This window comes from Oryctolagus cuniculus, chromosome 6, assembly GCF_051225735.1.
Source record: "Oryctolagus cuniculus isolate XC-2025 breed Fujian yellow rabbit chromosome 6, ASM5122573v1, whole genome shotgun sequence".
Lineage (NCBI taxonomy): Eukaryota > Metazoa > Chordata > Mammalia > Lagomorpha > Leporidae > Oryctolagus > Oryctolagus cuniculus.
This window is the reverse complement of record NC_142872.1, coordinates 123,323,078-123,341,616: the sequence shown is the minus strand read 5'-3', so window position 1 is coordinate 123,341,616 and position 18,539 is coordinate 123,323,078. Positions and strand designations below refer to the sequence as shown.

Below are 18,539 nucleotides of genomic sequence, written 5' to 3'. Positions count from 1 at the left end.
TGTTATATCTGTCTTGGCTATTTTTTGACTTCTAACTCCTACCAGAGTGTCTAGCAAAAAAACTTGTGAAATATTTTTTAATGAATAAATGGATTTTTGTGGTGAATAGGAGGTAGGGAGGCAGTGGAGGACCATAATGAGAAGGGCAGAATAAGGAGACATGGGAAGGTGCATTTTCTAGGATTAAAGATGCAGGATTTTCTGGAGTCCAAAGTGGACAATGGGAGTTGTAAGAAAAGACTCTACTTTCAGTAAGACACCTGGGATACCAGACAGGGTGCTGGCTGGTTTTGAGAGAGCAAGAGAAAACAAAAGCTGTGTGTTTGTACCCCACCCTGGTCTTGTTCAAGATATTTGCAAAATGTAAGCCAAATATTTCTGTGTCTCCTTTGGAAAATGAATTGCCCATGCTGACGACATAAGGCAGAGCCCTATTACTCAGTGCCTTCCCACATGCCCAGAGATCTGAACATTTTAACATGTGCTCTTGAACACAACTTGGGCTCTTGACCAGCTGGTGAGTGATGAAACATGGTCTGAAGCAATTTATTGCTTCAAGATGATGGCAGGAGGCTGATGGTGCTGGCAAGAAGTGGAGTGGCTCATTTTGAACAAGGGACATCAAAAGAGAGGCTTGAATTGCAGCTGGCTCTCTGGGACACAGCCACATACATTTTAGGGTACACTTGTCATGTAAGGAGTTCTCTTCTGCCCTGGGGTGCTTCTATTATTCTGGAGACCCTGGAAGATAGGATGGGTACCATCACCCCGGCCTGGGAAGGTTCTAATAATTCATGGGTGAGAACAGTTACTGAGAGACAAAGCAGCTGGGAAAGCTTCAGAGAGATATTGCATTTGTGCCAGGCCTTGGTGATTTAGCATCTAGGAGTGAAAAAGGGAGGGCATTTGAAGCTAGGATCTTCCTCATCCTGTAGGAAAGGCATGAAGGAGGATATGGGCAAGAAACGTGCAGGGAATGATGATTGGGTCAGCATGGCTGGAGAGGCAGGCTCTCATCATAGAATATTGGAAGTTAAGACAGGACAAAAATACCCTGCAGTGTTCCACAGGTAAGATCAATGGCTCATTTACCCAGTTTCAAAAGGCTGCAAATAGCTATTTTTTATGTTGGAAAAGAAATCCAATAATTTGTATCACTTGCCACTATGAATCTGATAAAAAGCCTTTCCTGAAGACTGTAACGAACGGCCACAGGAGCCAGGCATTCAAACTGCAGTACTGTAATACACTTCCAGAGGAGTCCGACCATATTGATTTTCTTGGACCACTCAGCTGTCTCTACAGAATTCTCTGGCCCTGGCTCCCTTATAGGGTTCCGTTTCATTCTGTTCTATACAGATTTAGGGGAACCATCCCTTGAGGAGGACCAGTCATGGGGTACAAAGATGATGGAGGCTCAACTGCAGCCTTCCAAAGTTCAAGTGGAGGAGGAGATGAAGTAAGATGCTGCAAGCTGCAGGAAGACAGAGCAACAGTGTCCAAGAAAAGCATTAAGTGAGGACACACAATTAAGAGGCACGCAGAGGAACTAGAATCCACACGCACCGCTGGTGGGGAGGCAAAGAATGAAAACAGGGTAAAAATCACCTTGGAAAACAGCTTGGCAGATTCTTACAGAACTAAACATACATCATCCTCTGACACAGCAATCTCACCTCTAAATATTTTCCCAAGAAAAAAAATTAAAACATATGCCCATGGAGACCTTGGATAAGAATGAGCTTAGCACTTCAATGCATAAATGCTGAAACGGGGAAAACAAGCTACACAGAAAACTGGGAAAACAAACTGTGGTATATTTATACATTGGGATGGCACTTAGCAATCAAAAGGAATGAAGTACTGACAAATGCAAAACCATGGGTGAATTTCACAGCCAGGATACAGGGCTGAGACATGACAGAGGGGGCCAACACTGTGGTAAAGCCACTACCTGCAGCCCTGGCATCCTACACGGGTATCAGTTTGAGTCCTCGCTGCTCCACTTTTGATCCAGCTCCCTGCTCATTTGCCTGGGAAATCAGTGGAAGACGTCCCAAGTCTTGGGGCCCCTGAACCCACATGGGAGACCCAGATGAAGCTCCTGGCTTCGGTCTGGCCCAGCCCTGGCCATCGCGAACCAGGGAATGGAAGATCTCCTTCTCTCAGCCGCTGCCTCTCTTCTATAACTCTGTCAAATAAATAAATAAATAGATAAATAAATAAATAAATGGAACATGACACAATGAACCACGTAGGGTTCCATCTATGTGAAGTTCATACACAGGCAGTATTGATCTCTGAAGATAAATATCAGAATAGAGGTTGCCTTTGGGTGAGATTAGGGATTGATGGGGAAACAGAATGAGGAAAATGTCTGGGGTGCTAGAGGTACTCTATTTTGGCTGGAATTGTGGGTACACAGCCCACAAGATTATCAAATTGGGTGCCAATTGTTTCTCAGTAAAAAAGAAATGGAGGAAAAAAACACCTAGGAATTGGGTAGAAGGACAGCATTGCTTTGTCGAAGGGCGGGGTTGAGTAGGCCACATAAAGAGTGACCCTTAGAGAATGGCTGAGGGAAAGACAGTGGGGGCATGAAACAGAGGGAGAAGGCAGTGAACTGGGAAGTTCCTGTAGTTTGGGAAGGGTTGTGTGGGGAATGAGAGGTAAATCCAGAAGGGTAGGCCGGGGTCACAAGAGTGAGTGGAGTAAGAGGAGCCAAAGCTCTGACTACAGATTCCATAGGATCTACCAATGATCTAGAATCATTTAAGGAGACTGAAAAGCAGAGAGAATTTTCTGAAAATAGCATTCCTCTGCAGCATGTTGTAGACCAAAGGCAGAATCACTGAGGAAGAGATACGGAACAGAGATCATTCACAGAGCAATATTGTGGTAGCCCTGGGCTGTGCACCGTTAGGAGGGGGAAGGAGCATGGAGGACTAAGTGATTCTGTGAAGGCCAGTGGAGAGAAAAGCATGAATGCTCATGAAGGCTGTTCTGAATGTCTCAATACATCAGGAGGAACATGGTACAGAGGTGGGGCTGTGCTGTGAGGAGCATGACGTGGCACAACAGAGATCTGGAAAGGGGGTTTGCCTGAGATGGATGGAGAAATTCCGAGTGTTATAAAGCACAGACCAATAATGCAGATGGTTGCAAGGCTGGGGACTAGCGAGGTATGGAGAATAAAAGTATGTGGTGGCTATGAGAACATTTGGAATGGGTCCTGGCCAGAGGTGGGGATGAAGTGAGGGGGAGGGTCAAGGGTGTGGAAGTCAGAGAAAAGAGGATTAGGTTCTGGAGGCACAAGAAAGTTGATCATTGTAAGTCCACATTGGTCAATAAAAGGAGTTTTAGAGCAGAAACCTTGGAGCCTTTTTGGAGTTAATTTTCACTCTTCCAGTTTATCAGGAAACATCAGCTCTGTATACAAATATATCCAAACATGACCATTTCTTTCTTTCCACTTCCACTGCTATTGCACCCTGTTCCAAGCTCCAATCAGGTCCTCTGTGGACTATGCAATAGTCTTCTTGCAGGTCCCTCTAATCAGTCTAGTGCCATCCCAACAGGACAGCTCATGTCACTGCTCTGCTCAAATCCTGCAGTGGGCTGCCTTGTCACTCAGAACTGTAAAAGCCATTAACTGTGTTCGATGGCCTACACTGACTAGACCCTGTAACTCTGCTCTCTTCTTTTGCTATGTTTCTTCCCTTGCTCACTCAGTCGAGCTATTTTGGTCCATTCCTGAAACATGTCAAACACATTCCTGACGTAGCATGTTGCTCTGGCTGTTCAGTCTCCCTGGAACACTCCTCACTCAGTATCTGCACAACTGACACACTAGCCTTCTTTAAGTCTCTGCTTAAATCTCACCTTCTCAGAAAGACCTACACTGACCACTCTGCTTAATACTACAACCACCCTTGCCACTCTGAATTCACCTTATCCTTTTCCTCTACTTTTCTCATTTTTTTATATCATTTTCAATATTGCATACTTATTACCTGTTTTCCCCATATCATCATCCAATAGAACTTTCGGTGATGACAGAAATGTTCCGAATCTTCACTGCTCAAGAGAATAGCCATCAGTCACATGTGGCTACTGAACACTTGAAATGTGGCTAGTGCCAGAGAAAAAAATGAATTTTTAAAAATTTTACGTAATTTTAATGAATTTATATTTTAATTTCTATAGCCACATGTGGCTAATGGCTACCATATCAGAAACAGCCTTAGATTCTGAGAGCCATGAAAGCAGGAAAGTTTGTTCCATTCACTTGGGCATCGTGTGCCCCTTAAGAGTACCTGACACATAGTACATTCTCTCAATAAAACTGTTAATCAATGTATGATCAAAGTCAAGGCCTTTCAGTCCATCACTGGAAGAGACAGGGTCAGAACCCAGGAACTCATCTGGAACATGCCAAGGACAGGTCCAGAAGTCTATGCAGAGGCTTTCTGACAACGTGTACGTAAGCACAGTGCCTTGCCCTTGGTTTTCTTAATATCGCAGATACATTTATTCACACATGTAAATCAAAGAAACAGCCAATCTGTGGTGTGCAGAATCCAAACCCTCCAATGTCTGCTGCCATGCAATCCATGTGGTTCATTTCTAGCCATCACCAGAGTCCAGGGTCAACACTTTCCGCAGTCATGGTCTTACAGGGAGAGATTAATATAAATCTAGACTATTGTGCCTTCTGAGCAGTGAGGAAGACGAGGTCACATTTCAGCACATAGTGATGAAGGTTGAGGGTTGCAGAACACACTATTTAATGCAACTGTATCCTGGAAACCAAGCACAATGACCAAATATCTGTGGAAATTTGTCTGATTCTTGCAGCATGAAAGTGCCTTATGGGAACCTAAACAGCTATAGGATGAATAATATTTTTAGAAAACTATTTGGGATCTGAAATATAAAATCTGTCTTATAATGCTAACAAAGAATTTCATTCAAACTGTTTCTTTCTGAAATCCTGTTAGACAATGTTTTCAGCTGTACTGAAGTACAGAAGTTACACGTGCCTTACTAAACTGCAATAATACTAAGTGTGAGGCCATATTCTGCTTATATTATCTGCCTAGTTACTTAAGTTCCTAGTAAAATCATCAGATTTTTATGTTTGCAATTTCCTTCAAAATTTTTCAGCATGTATTTGTACACCAGTGTTTATAGCAACTATTCTAATGCTCATTGATAGATTAATAAACAAAATGTGGCATTAACATACAATGGAGTATTATTTAGTCTTGAAATGAAATTCTGATACACACTACAACATGGATGAACCCTGAAGACTATACTAAGTGAAATAAGCCAATGGCTAAGAGGGTAAAATGTATGTCATGTATATTTCACTGCAATTAAAAAAACACTAACACTTCAGTATTTGAGTGTGATACTATTAAGTCATTACTTAGGTTAAGCCACAACCTGGAGGTACTGCCTACATGCTAATCAGGAAAGCAGAAAGAAAGGGTGGTTTTGCTAATTGCCTGCCATGGGTTTCTGTTATCTGTATCTCAACCCCCAAGCAATGCTTTGCCAATTAACATATTAAAAATAAAATTTTTTTTCTGATGAAATTAATAGTCTGTTGTGTGGCTGAGTGAATGTTTGAAAAGGGCTCTCGTTAGTGAAATTGAAAGTATTCATTATATGTGAATTGGCCAGAAGTATTTCAGAGACATTCTCCATAACAGCTTCACCAGGGCAGAAGAATCCAACTAGTCCTGTAACCTTTTCTCCCAGGGATCGTGACCTGGGCTAAATCCCTAAAAGGTCCTGTGCCCAGCCAAGAACATTGGATCCTGAGCCCCTGATGCTAGCCATAGGGACAGAATCCTGTCCCTGAAATCTGCATGAAGGTCATCAGTGACTATTTTGTGCAATACAGGGGTCAGAGCCTCTAAAAATATAGACCTGGTTGGCCGGTGCCGTGGCTCACTTGGCTAATCCTCCGCCTGCAGCACTGGCACCCCGGGTTCTAGTCCCGTTTGGGGCACTGGGTACTAGTCCCGGTTGCTCCTCTTCCAGTCCAGCTCTCTGCTGTGGCCTTGGAGGGCAGCGGAGGATGGCCCAAGTGCTTGGGTCCCTGCACCCACATGGGAGGCTGGGAGGAATTACCTGGCTCCTGGCTTTGGATCGGCACAGCGCCGGCAGTGGCGGCCATTGAGGGGGTGAACCAACAGAAGGAAGACCTTTCTCTCTGTCTCTCTCTGTCTATAACTCTCTCTGTCTCTGTCTCTCTCACTGTCTAACTTTGCCTGGCCAAAAAAAAAAAAAAAATTATAGACCTGGCGAAGGCTCAAGTTTACTAAACAAGTCACCTCTATAATTACGCTCACTTGCTAATAAATGCTTACTTAAATGGATGCCTTACATGTGATAATCTTTGTCTGAGATTTCTGTTCATTATATCCTAGGTAAAGAAGTTGTCAATCAACTAAGTAACTTACCTCAAAACTCCTTCAGAGGCTACCATCATTTGCCAAAAAGGACCTAACAGTCACACATGAGATCAACTGAAGTCAGCTCATGATCAACAGCACAGAGACCAGTGGGAAAGTCTAGTACCAGAGGACTTGAGGAAGCAAACCATGAAGTAGCAGATTATTGATCGTAAGAATTTACATGGAAATGACATGGATTATTTACCATCCTCCCTGATTTTAGAGAGAAAAACTTGGGCATAGAAATGTCAAGTCATCATTCCAAGTGCAAACTAAATTCACAAGCAGGAATCAAAAGGAAACCTTCAATATCATCATTTAACTGCCACCAGATATTGAGTGATTACTGTGTGTCAAATATACTATTAAGTGTTTTAATACATGATCAACGATTCTCATGAAAATCCCTGCTGGTGAGTATGAAGGTCCTCTGTTTTCAGAGCAGTCAGCCAGCAGAATCCAGGGACAGTCCACTCACAGGCCTGGGGAACTCAGCGTTCATCCCAGAAAGCTGTACATCCTTGGGGCAAGTGGGGAGCAAGCTGGAAGTGCCGGAGACAAGGCCTTGGAAGACAAGTTTCCCCCCTGCAGGTGGAGCACCTTTGAGGCTGTACTAATGTCGCTCCCCCTCTTCATGGGGGAACGACACTAAACCCTGCCTAGGCTTCCTATCCGAGTCACGGCACCATTATGTCGCTCCCCCTCTTCGTGGAGGAACGACACAGAACCATGCCTAGGCTTCCTATCCGAGTCACGGCACCATTATGTCGCTCCCCCTCTTTGTGGAGGAACGACACAGAACCCTGCCTAGGCTTCCTATCCGAGTCACGGCACCATTATGTCGCTCCCCGTCTTCGTGGAGGAACGACACAGGACCCTGCGCTGTTCTTTTGTCTGCTCGGCCCTCCCCGGGTTTGCTGCTGGTTCTTCCCGGGTTGGCTACCGACCCTTCCACCTCCGTGGAAGGGCGGTTCCCCCTGCCACTTTCCCCACTTCCGCGGGGGAGCGGCACACCGCCAGCCGGCTCTCTCGGGGGCTGCACAGGTGTTCCTTCAGATAGATGTTCCTCTTAGATGTTCCTGGTGCATGTTGTCTCTCTCCTCCTTTATAGTCCTCTTCCACCAATCCCAACTCTGCTACCCACACGCCAAGTACGCTGCTCTCCTCCAATCAGGAGCAAGATCAGCTCCTGCAGGTCATCACTCAAGTTGGTGAGAGGCAGCTGCGTAGAAGTTGTTACTCCCTTCTCAGTGCCATATTGTGGGAGAGCAGATGCATAGAATAAGTCTTAATTCCAGTAACTTAGTCTAGTCCGAGTTGCTCCCCACACTAAGCTGTTTCCCAGATCCCATGGCCCCCAGGAAGAGTCTGCTTGATAGCACTGTGTGTTTGCTTCCTTCTATTCCTCTACTCATTTCCTTACTCCCTGACAGTGCCTTCTCAGATCCCTCAAAATGCTTCTGGGGAATAAACCCAAGGTAACCACGCAATTTTTCCCAAGATAACCCAGATAGTCATCAGGTTGCAGAGTTGGAATGTGAACCCAGGTCAATCTGAGTTTTAGGATCATTGTTCTTCTATTCCATGTTATTGAATTCCATCTTCTTTCCTAAAGAAGTAGAGATAAGATAGAGGTGGAAAGAGAAAATGGATGTTACAGAAAAAAGCTCTTGGGATTTCTAAACTCATTTGTTTATTAGCATCTCAAGCTCTCATGTCCTTGGAGTTTATTCTCACCACTCTTCATGATAGCAATATGGAGGTTATATTGACTGTGTTCTATGATCTGATTAGTCAATGTTGTATGATGGCTCCCAATGATGTTTATGTTCTAATCCTCAGAGCCCATGAATATTAGCTTATCCTTTTATGACAAAAGGGACTTTGCAGATGTGATGGTTAAAAAGTTTGTGATGAGGCCCCTTTGACTCTCCTCCCCCACCACTCCAGGCCCTTTTGATTACCTGCAGTGTCTTGTACCATGGCAAAAAGAAGGTCTGGTTGGACTCCAATGAAACCAATGAAATTGCCAGTCCCAACCCCTGTCAGCCCATCTGGAAACTGATCAAATACAGGATGATCATATGCAAGTCTGTGACTGTTCGAGGAAAGGCTCAATGCTGGAAAAGCATCTCAACACAAGGAAAAGGCAGGGATGTAGGCATAGGTTAGAGAAAGGGAACAGCCAATGCTCAAATGCCAGATGAGGAGGATGCAGATTCTGCAGCAGCCACTCAGAAGGTACTGTGAATTTAACAAGTTTGACAGCCACGTGCCTCACATCCTGTATCTGAAGGTGAAGGGAAACGTGTTCAAAAAGAAGTGGATTCTCATGGAAAACAACCATAAGCTGAAAGCAGACAAGGCCTACAAGCAGCTCCTCACTGACCAGGCTGAGGCCTGCAGATCTAAGACCAAGGAAGAACACAAGTGCCATGATGGGAACCTTCAGGCCAAGAAAGAGTTCATCAAGACTCTGTCCAAGCAGGAGGAGAGCAAGAAATAAAGTTCCTCTTCTCCTGTCTGTACATAGGGCCTCAGGGATTGAAGTGGAGCAAGTACCTAAATAAAACAAGTCTTTAAAAGTTTTTTGAGATGGAGGATTATCCTGGGTTATCTGAGTAGATCCACTGTATCCACAAGGGTTCTTAAGAGGGACTTAGGAGGCAAAGAAGGCGGCGATGTAATGATGAAATCAGAGATTGGGCCGAGGCACTGGGTATGGAGGGAGGGGCACAGACATCAGAAGCTGAAGAGGGCGTAGAAATGGATTTTCCCTCAGGCTCTCCAAGAATCTACCCCAGCTAACATCTTAATGTTAGCTCAGTGAAGCTGTCTTCTGACTTGACCTTCAGAACTGTAAAGCAACAAATTTGTGTGATTTAATGCTCCTGTCTGTGGTGATTTGTTGCAGTGGCAACAGGACACTAGCACAGTCAGCTGAGCTTACGAGTAATCATCCTGGACAGAATCTGCCCAGCCCTGACCATGTCTAGGCACAGTGCTGGTACTCTGTAGACCATCTGGCTTATCCCCCTCAACCCTCTTGAAGAACCAAGACGGCAACTGAGTAAGAGGCTCTGGTAACCTCCTTCCTGGAGAGACACCAATGTGAACAGCTGTACACACACCATGGCACTTTCACAAGAGCTAAAAGAAGCCAGGTGAGAAACCAGTGCCTCTCTTTGTGATAATCACAAGAAAAGTCATTTTGAAGAAAGCAAGAAAGAAAGGTGCCTGTGGCACCCCTGCCAAACTCCAACAAACACAACGTGGAAAAGGAGGGTGAACTGAAATCCCTAACCTGGTCCACTGAGAAAAATTTCAGTCAGGCTGGGCCTCCCTGCCTCTGCCTCCACCCCCAGACCCACACTTGTGGAGCGAGTACTTAGAGCCTCCACTGCCAGCTGGCCTCTGCCATCCCTGCCCTAATGGTTCATAGAATGTAAAACTCCAGCCAGGTAGAAGATGTCTCTGAGCTCAGAGCTTTGCCTACCATGCTGAGATTGGGCACTGATAAAGTCAAAAGGCCTCTGGCCCCCAGCTGGTGCTACAGCCTGAGCTTCCAGACTTGCCTGGCATCAGGCTGAAACGTAGGCTCTAGGGGGTCAGACTCATTTTGACATGGGTCACTGTGGGCTTTTAATGGGCTTGCTGTACCCTCTTGAGACTTCGTAGGGACCTACACCTAAGGAAACCTGGTGTAACCAGCCTGGGGTCAATTGGAATGACCAGAGGGCTGCCTTTATCACTCTCCAAACTTATGAAGACAGCAAAAGGCCATGGGACTGTGCCTTAGTACTCAGTACTGAGGCCCAGTTGAATATTCAATAGCAGGTGTTGGGACAGGGCTGAGCATTGCTCTTTTTCATTTCCTTTTTAGGAAAGGTCTGGTACATGATGGGAGTCAGTGTGTCCCTCAACAGTAATGTTATTACAATGACCAAAAAGGTTATCAAGGGGACACGTCCTGCAGTCATGCTGGATATTTCCAGTTAGGCTTGTTGGAAGTTCTCAACACTGTGGAACTTGGGTTCCCACTACTCAGAAAGGGGTGGGGCTTGTATGGGAGGTGGGCTCGCATGGTGCACAAAATGGGAGGTTTGGCTTGTGCAAAGAAAGGGAAGGGAATTTGGATGTTTCACAGAAGGGGATTTGTCACGTGGGCTGAGCCAGGCTATCCTGTGGTGTCAGCTGAGGCTGTCCAAAAGCGAATTGCTTGGAGCTGTCAATCACTGACCCCCACAGGTCTATGAGGTGCTGTCAACAGCAGGTCTGACTGCAGCTGTCAATCACGATTGTTGGTTGGCAAGGAGCTGTCCAGCTGGAGCTGTCAGACCTCAGCTTGGCTGGAGGTGTGAGTCATTGACCCATGAAGTCCTGGGGGTTGGTAAAGAATTTAGTTCCTTCCCCAATTACCTATGTTCCTGTAATGTAATGAGGACTCAGGTGGAAAGAATTGTGATTGATTAGCGATGCCTACTTTGGACTCAGTATAGGGAAGCGATAGGAGTGCTTTATATTTGCTTAAACTGTATCCAATTTGATCAACCATGGGCAAACTGTACTGACCAAATTTGTTTTAAGACAATGCCATCATTTCCAACCATCTCTACTTTATAAATATGAGATTTCCACCTCTGCTTCTTCAGTAGTTTTTTTTTTAATGTGACAAGCAGCAAATCTTTCTGCTTTTAGGCATACTCGGAAACAATGACTTTAATTTGAGAATATGCTTGAAAAGTAGTTTAAAATCAATGCTTGTCAAGTTCTCTGAAGATGAGGAATATCACACATGCCAAGAAACATTAATAATAAGGCTTTGCCTAACTTTCCTTAAAAACCCAAATGTAGTTGAGTATTATTTTAATCAAGTTTCTTTTTGCTGACTCAGTGAATGAATGGATTCACTTCCCACACAATAACTTTGTGAAATGAATGCATACAGTTCACAATAATTTAAATTAATTAATCACACAAATTTAACTTGAGTTGTTACTAATACTTAAGAATCTTAAAAATTTTTCTTACTTGTCCTGTCTTGAAATTATCCAATAAGCACTAAGTCACTAGATTTCATCTTTTTAACATATTTTTTCCCAAACATGCATCCCAGGGCCATTTTATGTACCATTTTTTTCCTCTCAGATAACCACAAGGATCAAAAGGCCAATCAGAATATTGTCATCATAAATTATAGCAATAATAATGCCATTTTAAAAATAAGGCCATTTTAAAAATAAGGCCATTTTAAAAATAAGACTTTTATACATTTTCACCTGTAATATCCTCTGGATTTTTATTTGATATATGTTTGATGTATTTGCTCCAAATTATAGATATGAAATGATGCTAAAAGAGGTTATTTATCTATTTCCTCAGTAAATGACAGAGTGGGATGCCAACCCAGAAAATGTGTCTAAATTTATACCCCAACACTGGACCTACTGGTTTCTAATTCTCTACACAGGAGTCAAGCCCATCTTCCCACTGCATGCTGCTCAATGCTTCCAGAGCCACTTCTTCCATCTTTTGTCTTTGCTTGGTTTCCCCACTCTTCTGCTCTCTACCATTCTTCATGGCTCTGCTCAACTTTCCCATCTTGGGAGAGGCTTGGATATTCTTGCTATCCTTAAAGTTTTAACACTTGATGACACATTGCTCCGTGCTTTGATCTCCATTCACTCAACAAATTGTTCTTGAGGACTTTACCATATAACAGATACCGCTCTAGGCAATAGGGATTGAGTGGTGAATGAGGCCGCCTCAGGTAGAGCTTACATTTCAATCAGAGCTTCTAATTCTAGATTGTTAGCTCATTGACAATAGTAATTATGCTTGTGTTTGCTTTATGTCTAAGAAGGGCGATGTAATTTCACTGTTGTGCAGTTTATCACTAAACAAAGTGGTTGTCTTGGTGGTGTAAGTATATAGATAGCTAATGTTGGGACTACACAAGTAAACATTCTCGAGATACATGCTCATGCCATTCCCCCATAACTTTCTAACTGGGAAATCTATATGCCTCTTGAGTAAGGTACTTTAGGAATTCCTGAGGAGGAAACTTGTAAAGGAATTATAAGAAGGAATACCTGGAGATTGGTTTCCTGTGTAAGATAAAGCAAGATCAAAAATATCCATTTCTCAGAGATTTTCCTGGAAAGTCCCTCCATACTTGGGGACATTTTAAGAGGTTTTGAATTATATTGTACTCATTGATAGGTTTTTCCCTTCTTTGATCTCTTCCTTGAGGACAACTGTAGCTTCTCTTATAATACTTTAGATGTAGTGAGAATTTAGCATTCAAAGGAATTATGCAGAAAAAGATATTTTAAGAATTTTTAATATATTCAAAATGAAGAAGGGTAGAGGTACACTCACTGAAATAAAACATCTCCTCCTTCCCAGTTTGATAGGGAATGATTGGAGACAAAGTTTTGAGACTTCTTCCAGAAAATTCATTTGGAGATACTTGGCATCTTTAGTGTTTTAAAGACTTTGTTTAAAAAATGTGTGTTGCTCTGGTAAACTTATTTTAAACAGGCTTAAGTCATTCTGTTAAAAATGCTTTACAATTTCTTGTTTCATGTATATGAGCATATATAAAATAGAAATAAATAAATCTATACATGTGTTAAATTTACATATAAATTTTCATTTTACACATCCATATACACATATACAGTCTGTGTTTAAATGAAGATGATAGCTACATTCACACACATATACACAACCTCAGGTTATTACAAACTTTAGTTTGCATTTCTCCTGTGGGGAAAAGAGGTATCAGGGGCTGGGTTGGGAACCTGATTTGCACTAAGTGCCTCTTTTCTCTAAGGGGAACTTAGGGCTGTTGAAAAATCTAGTTACTCAGGAACAGATTCCCTTAGAAAGCATGCAACGACTTTCACTGTGAGCCTCAGGACAATCAGAGGAACTCAGGAAATAGGAGACTTTCCCTTGTGCTAGGGAACACCAGTGAGACTGGGTCACACCTTAGGACACAATCTAGAGAGAACCTCCGTAACATGAAGGATGTTGTGCTGGGTAATGTTATCTAGACTTATCTCTCAGAGTTAATTCCAGTGATATTTGAAGAAGGAATTTGGAAAAACTAGTGTTGTTGGAAAAACCATTAGGACTCCACTAGCAGAGAGTTGCTGTGTAGAGCTGGTAGGGAAAGAGATGACCTATTTTCTCTGAAGGAGCTTGGAGATGTTAAGAGGGGGAAAACACCAGAGAAGACCTTTGGAGTCAATGTTTGGTCATGGGTAGGAGAGGATCACACTAGACTGGGCATCTTGAAGACAGAGACTGTCTTACTCATCATGGATTCCACAGGCCCTAGGACAGTGCTTGGATTGTGGTAGGATCTCAATGAATGTTTTCAAAATGAACTGAATAGGAAACAGCTACAGAAAATCATGGGCAAGGAAAAAGTGGGCAGTGCAAGATGTGAAAACTGCTATTATTTGTGTATCCCCAAAACTCTCCTCTGACCTAGTATGCAGCTCCTTGACATCTAAGAATTGTAGAGGCTTTGAAACTTTCAAAATACTCACACTAATAGAAATAAAGAAGGGGATAAAGGCTATAGTGGAGACAATGGTATACATTCACTAAATCATTTCATTTTTCTGCTGGACACACAAGAAAACAGCATTTCCTGGCTCCCTTGCACTTAGTGCCATATAACTCGTTCTAGCCAATGGAATTTGGGCAGAGGTCATATGTGCTACTTCCAGGCCTGGTTCTCAAAATCTCCCTTGCTTATTCAAATTCATTTATTCTCATAATCTCTCTCTCTCTCCCTCCCTCCCTGCCTCCCTCTCTCCTTTCCTCTACTTGTCTTCTCAACCACATGCTGAGTTTCAAGTGGAGGACTTCAAAACTTTGAAGCCTTATGCAAGCAAGGGCAGTAGATGGAAGAAGTCTGGGTTCCTGAATAACTATGTGTTACACAACATACTCCCTCCCAAAGTCCTCTCACACTGATCCGTGTTGAACTGTAGCAAGAACAAGAAGCAAGTGTTTGTTTTGTAAACCCTCTGAGATCAGATTTGGTTTGTTGCAGCTGCCAGAATTACTTATACTGAATAATACAGAGGAATCTTTAATTCTCTTATTCCTAACAGAGAGTAACACTAGAAAAGGAAGTTTTCAATCAAATACTTATTTGTATGTGTGTTTACTGAATTACAAATGCTATTTATTAAGCATCCTCTATATGCAAGGCATCAAAAAAGTGGTAAGTCAGATTATTTCAATACAATTTTTATGTACTCATAAATTAAAAGGCATTTTTATGAGGTTGACATATTCATTAAAGTAGCCACATTGGAGCTGGCCACTTCAGATCGTCTATGATCATTAGTTATTTTACCTAAAAATATATGCAAAAATAGTTTTATATTAAAATAAAGGGATATAAAAACTGAATACAAGCATTTGAGTATTCCGAAAAGTCTGCAGAGAGTTAGGGTTACTGCTCTGCTGTCTGGGCAGGAGCAGCACTGAATAGCCATTTCAAGACTAGAACCACACTGTGTTCAAATATAAAGCATCAGGATAGCTGACTCTAATTTGGGTTATTAAGCTACCATTCAAAAGACTCAATTCTTTGTTCATATAAGTAGATATAGATAGAGAGTACCAACTAATATGAGAATGGGCTGAACTTGGTGGAGAGAAACATGTCAGTTTGAAGCTTGTTGGGCATCCCTTTCTTAATTCCACAGATGCCTGCATGCCAGCAAAGAGATCATGAGTCACAAGTCAATGTACTCCCCTCTTCCCTTCCTGTGGGAAGAAAGGCTCTGCGGAGGTCTCTTGCTTTTGTTTTCCTTTACCATGAATCTTTGTAATAACAGGTTGTTGCTCTATTCCCTACATGTACCTTTCAAATCCCATACACTCTTCATCCTTCTGCTATATTCACCCATTAGGACTCAGATGCTCAGGCACATATCAAATGCTATCTCCTCCAAAATAAATTCCCTGGGCTTTCCTAAGCAAGTCAAACTCTATCTTTTCAATTTTCACAGCAGTTGTAAGTTTAAGCACTTAAACTTGTAAATTTAAGCATTTATAATGTCTTTCCTAGTTACTGAGGTATGCTCATATATTATTTCCTTTTCTAGGAGGTTAACTCAAGGGAAGACTATTTTAATTCAAATACCTAATTCATGGGGCCGGCACTGTGGTGTAGCAGGTAAAGCTGCTGCTTGTGGTTCCAGCATCCCCTATGGGCACTGGTTCGAGGCTTGGCTGTTCCACTTCCGATCCAGCTCTCTGCTATGGCCTGGGAGAGCAGTAGAAGATGGCCCAAGTCCTTGGGCCTTGCACCCACGTGGGAGACCTGGAAAAAGCTCCTGGCTCCTGACTTCGGACTGGCATGGCTCTGGCCTATTGCGGCCATCTGGGGAGTGAACCAGCAGATGGAAGATTCTCTCTCTCTCTGCTTCTCCTCTCTCTGTGTAACTCTGACTTTCAAGAAAAATAAATACATCTTTTAAAAAAATACCTAATTCAATCCGAAGCAAAGTGTATAAATAATAAATGTTTTGAATTGACATTCCAGGCTTCCTCCTTCATAAAGTAATAGGAATAGGGCCAATATCAGGACATGGAGAGTAAGTTCCCTATTTTGTGGTCTCTAAAGTCCTAGTTCATGTATTCAGGTCCTGGCTCCACCAATCATAATGAACTAGGTGAATTGGCTATGGTTCTTAACTTTCTTGGTTTTAGTTTCCCCAACCATTAAATTACATTAGTAATAAGATTATAATGGAAAACATTTAGAGGATACCTAACACATAGAACTTAATAAATGCAGCTGTCAGTGTTGTTGTTTTCATCATCATCATCATCCCCAACATTGCCATCATTTTACTGGAAATTGCTGATTATTTTAAACAGAAATTATTATTATTATTTTAAACAGAAATGGCAAATCCAAATTCCCTCAGGGTCTCGAAAGATAAATGCAAGTGAGAAAAGCAGAATTCTGATCTTGTTGGTAAGAAAAACCACAGCGCGCCGGCCACGGCGGCCATTGGAGGGTGAACCAACGGCAAAGGAAGACCTTTCTCTCTGTCTCTCTCTCTCACTGTCCACTCTGCCTGTCAAAAAAAAAAAAAAAAAAGAAAGAAAGAAAGAAAAACTGGTAGTCAATTACAATATAGTACGATGAATGCTGTGTTACAGGTTTAGTATGAAAACGCAGAGGAAGGGTACCAAATAGCCTGAGATACTGAAGGGGAGACAACAACAAAACAGCAATAATAATGACTGCTAACATTTCCTGAGCAATCTAAGTGTATTAAGAAGCTATCAACTGAGCCAGGGGAACTAGAATGGAAGAATATTAGAGAAAGAGGGAATAGCACATAAAGTGAGGATCTGTGTAATAATCTGGTGCTTTAAGCAACTTCCAGTAAGCTGCTATGGAGTGAAGTCTACATGGAAAACTGCAAGAGATGATATTGGAGAGCTTTGCAGTTGTCAGGGCACAAAGAACCTTATATTCTGGCTCAAGAATTTGCCTTGAAAGCAATGGGAACCACATTTTAGGAAGATAACTAGGAAGGCTGCAATAATGAGAAATTATGAGTGCCTCACAAAGAGAGTAGCACAAGGAATAGAGGAAAAGATGGACAAATCTTAGAATATTATTGAATGAGGAAGCATTAATGAGAAGGTAAGAGCTAAATCAATGCCAAGCTTTCAAGTTTGAGTGACCAGGACAATAGTTTGCTATTCTCAGAGATGGGTTGGAATAAGGTTGAGAGAGAAGTTCAGCTGGAGATGTGTTAACTTTAAGTAACTATAGGACATCCAAATGGATTTTCTAATACCTGGAGATACAGATTGGAAATCTATATACAGGGTTGTTTTATGGAAACACTGACTTGAATAAATAGTCCAAGGATGATACTCCAGCATGCAGTAACACTTAAGGGAGGGACTGGTGCAAAAAATGGAAGCTACAAAGTCATGAGCAGAGGGAGACACAATACCAGGGAAGAGCAGTGTTCAGAACCAAGGGAGTGAAGTTTCAGGAGGTGGGTAGTGGTCAGTGGCACCCATGTTTCTGAAAAAAAAAAAAAAGGAAGGAAAAGACTGAGATGGGCTCATTTTATTTGTCAAAAAGGAGGACTTTTTAAATCCATTGAAAAGCAATCCAGGTGGAATTGACACTGTAGTATGCAGGGGGATGAGTGAGAGGAGAAAATGTGTGGCAGCAAGGAAAAGAGTGAGCTGAAGATCATGAAGTTAAATGAAGGTGTTTATATTCCTTAAAGAAAAAGACTTGAGATTTTTATATTCTTGAGGGAAAACTTTAGTGAAGAGAGAATTGAAATATCAAGTTTGATGTAATTACCAGTGTCAGGTGCTTGAGGGCATAGAGGAAAACAGGATCAAAACTATAGCCTTAGAAGAGAAGGGACACACATCCTGGCACTCGAAAGGCCCTGGGGATAGGTAGGGAAGGACTGCCTTTTTGCTGAGCAGAGGGCAAAATGGAAGGTAGGAGAATAACCTAAGTGTGACAGTTTGGGAGAGGCACTGACTGAAGACAGAGCAGGATTATGAAGCTTCATTGAGGCCAGCTGAGGTTTCAGGTCATGAATTTGCAGTGGCCCCAAGCTACCAAGCTACTGTGTATGTGACTTTCTCAGACAGCCCTTGGCTGTCTGGGATGGTAGAGGCAGATGAGGTAGATGAGTGCATTGATCCAAGATGTCCAGACCTCTGGGTGGAACGCTCACGCCATGAGCTGTTTAGTGATTTCCTCAGCCTGAGATTTCATTATGAGTCTGAACAATTTGCAAACTTGCAAATCATCGGAGATTTTCCTAAAGCTGTGTTGAATACTAATTTATCTAGATAGACAGTGTAACCTGCAAGGGAATTGGAGCCTTTAAACTCAATTCTCTCTTGACACTTGAGAAATGAATGGAGAATTATGTGTTCAATTCTTAGTCTTTGGAGAGTCAAGCATAGAAGCATTGTATAAGAGCTATCAGAGAAGACATTTGTTCTTGGCATGCTCATTATGAAAATAGA

At 42.5% G+C, this 18,539-nt stretch overlaps 1 protein-coding gene and 1 pseudogene across 4 annotated transcripts in view; one reads left to right on the top strand and one right to left on the bottom strand.

The window, feature by feature from the left end:
- The window catches only part of LOC108176545 (large ribosomal subunit protein eL19 pseudogene), a 43,786-nt pseudogene extending 34,810 nt beyond the window's left edge, over window positions 1-8,976 (top strand).
- The window catches only part of CPQ (carboxypeptidase Q), a 601,598-nt gene that overhangs the window by 43,912 nt on the left and 539,147 nt on the right, over window positions 1-18,539 (bottom strand). The gene's annotated exons all lie outside the window — the stretch shown is intronic.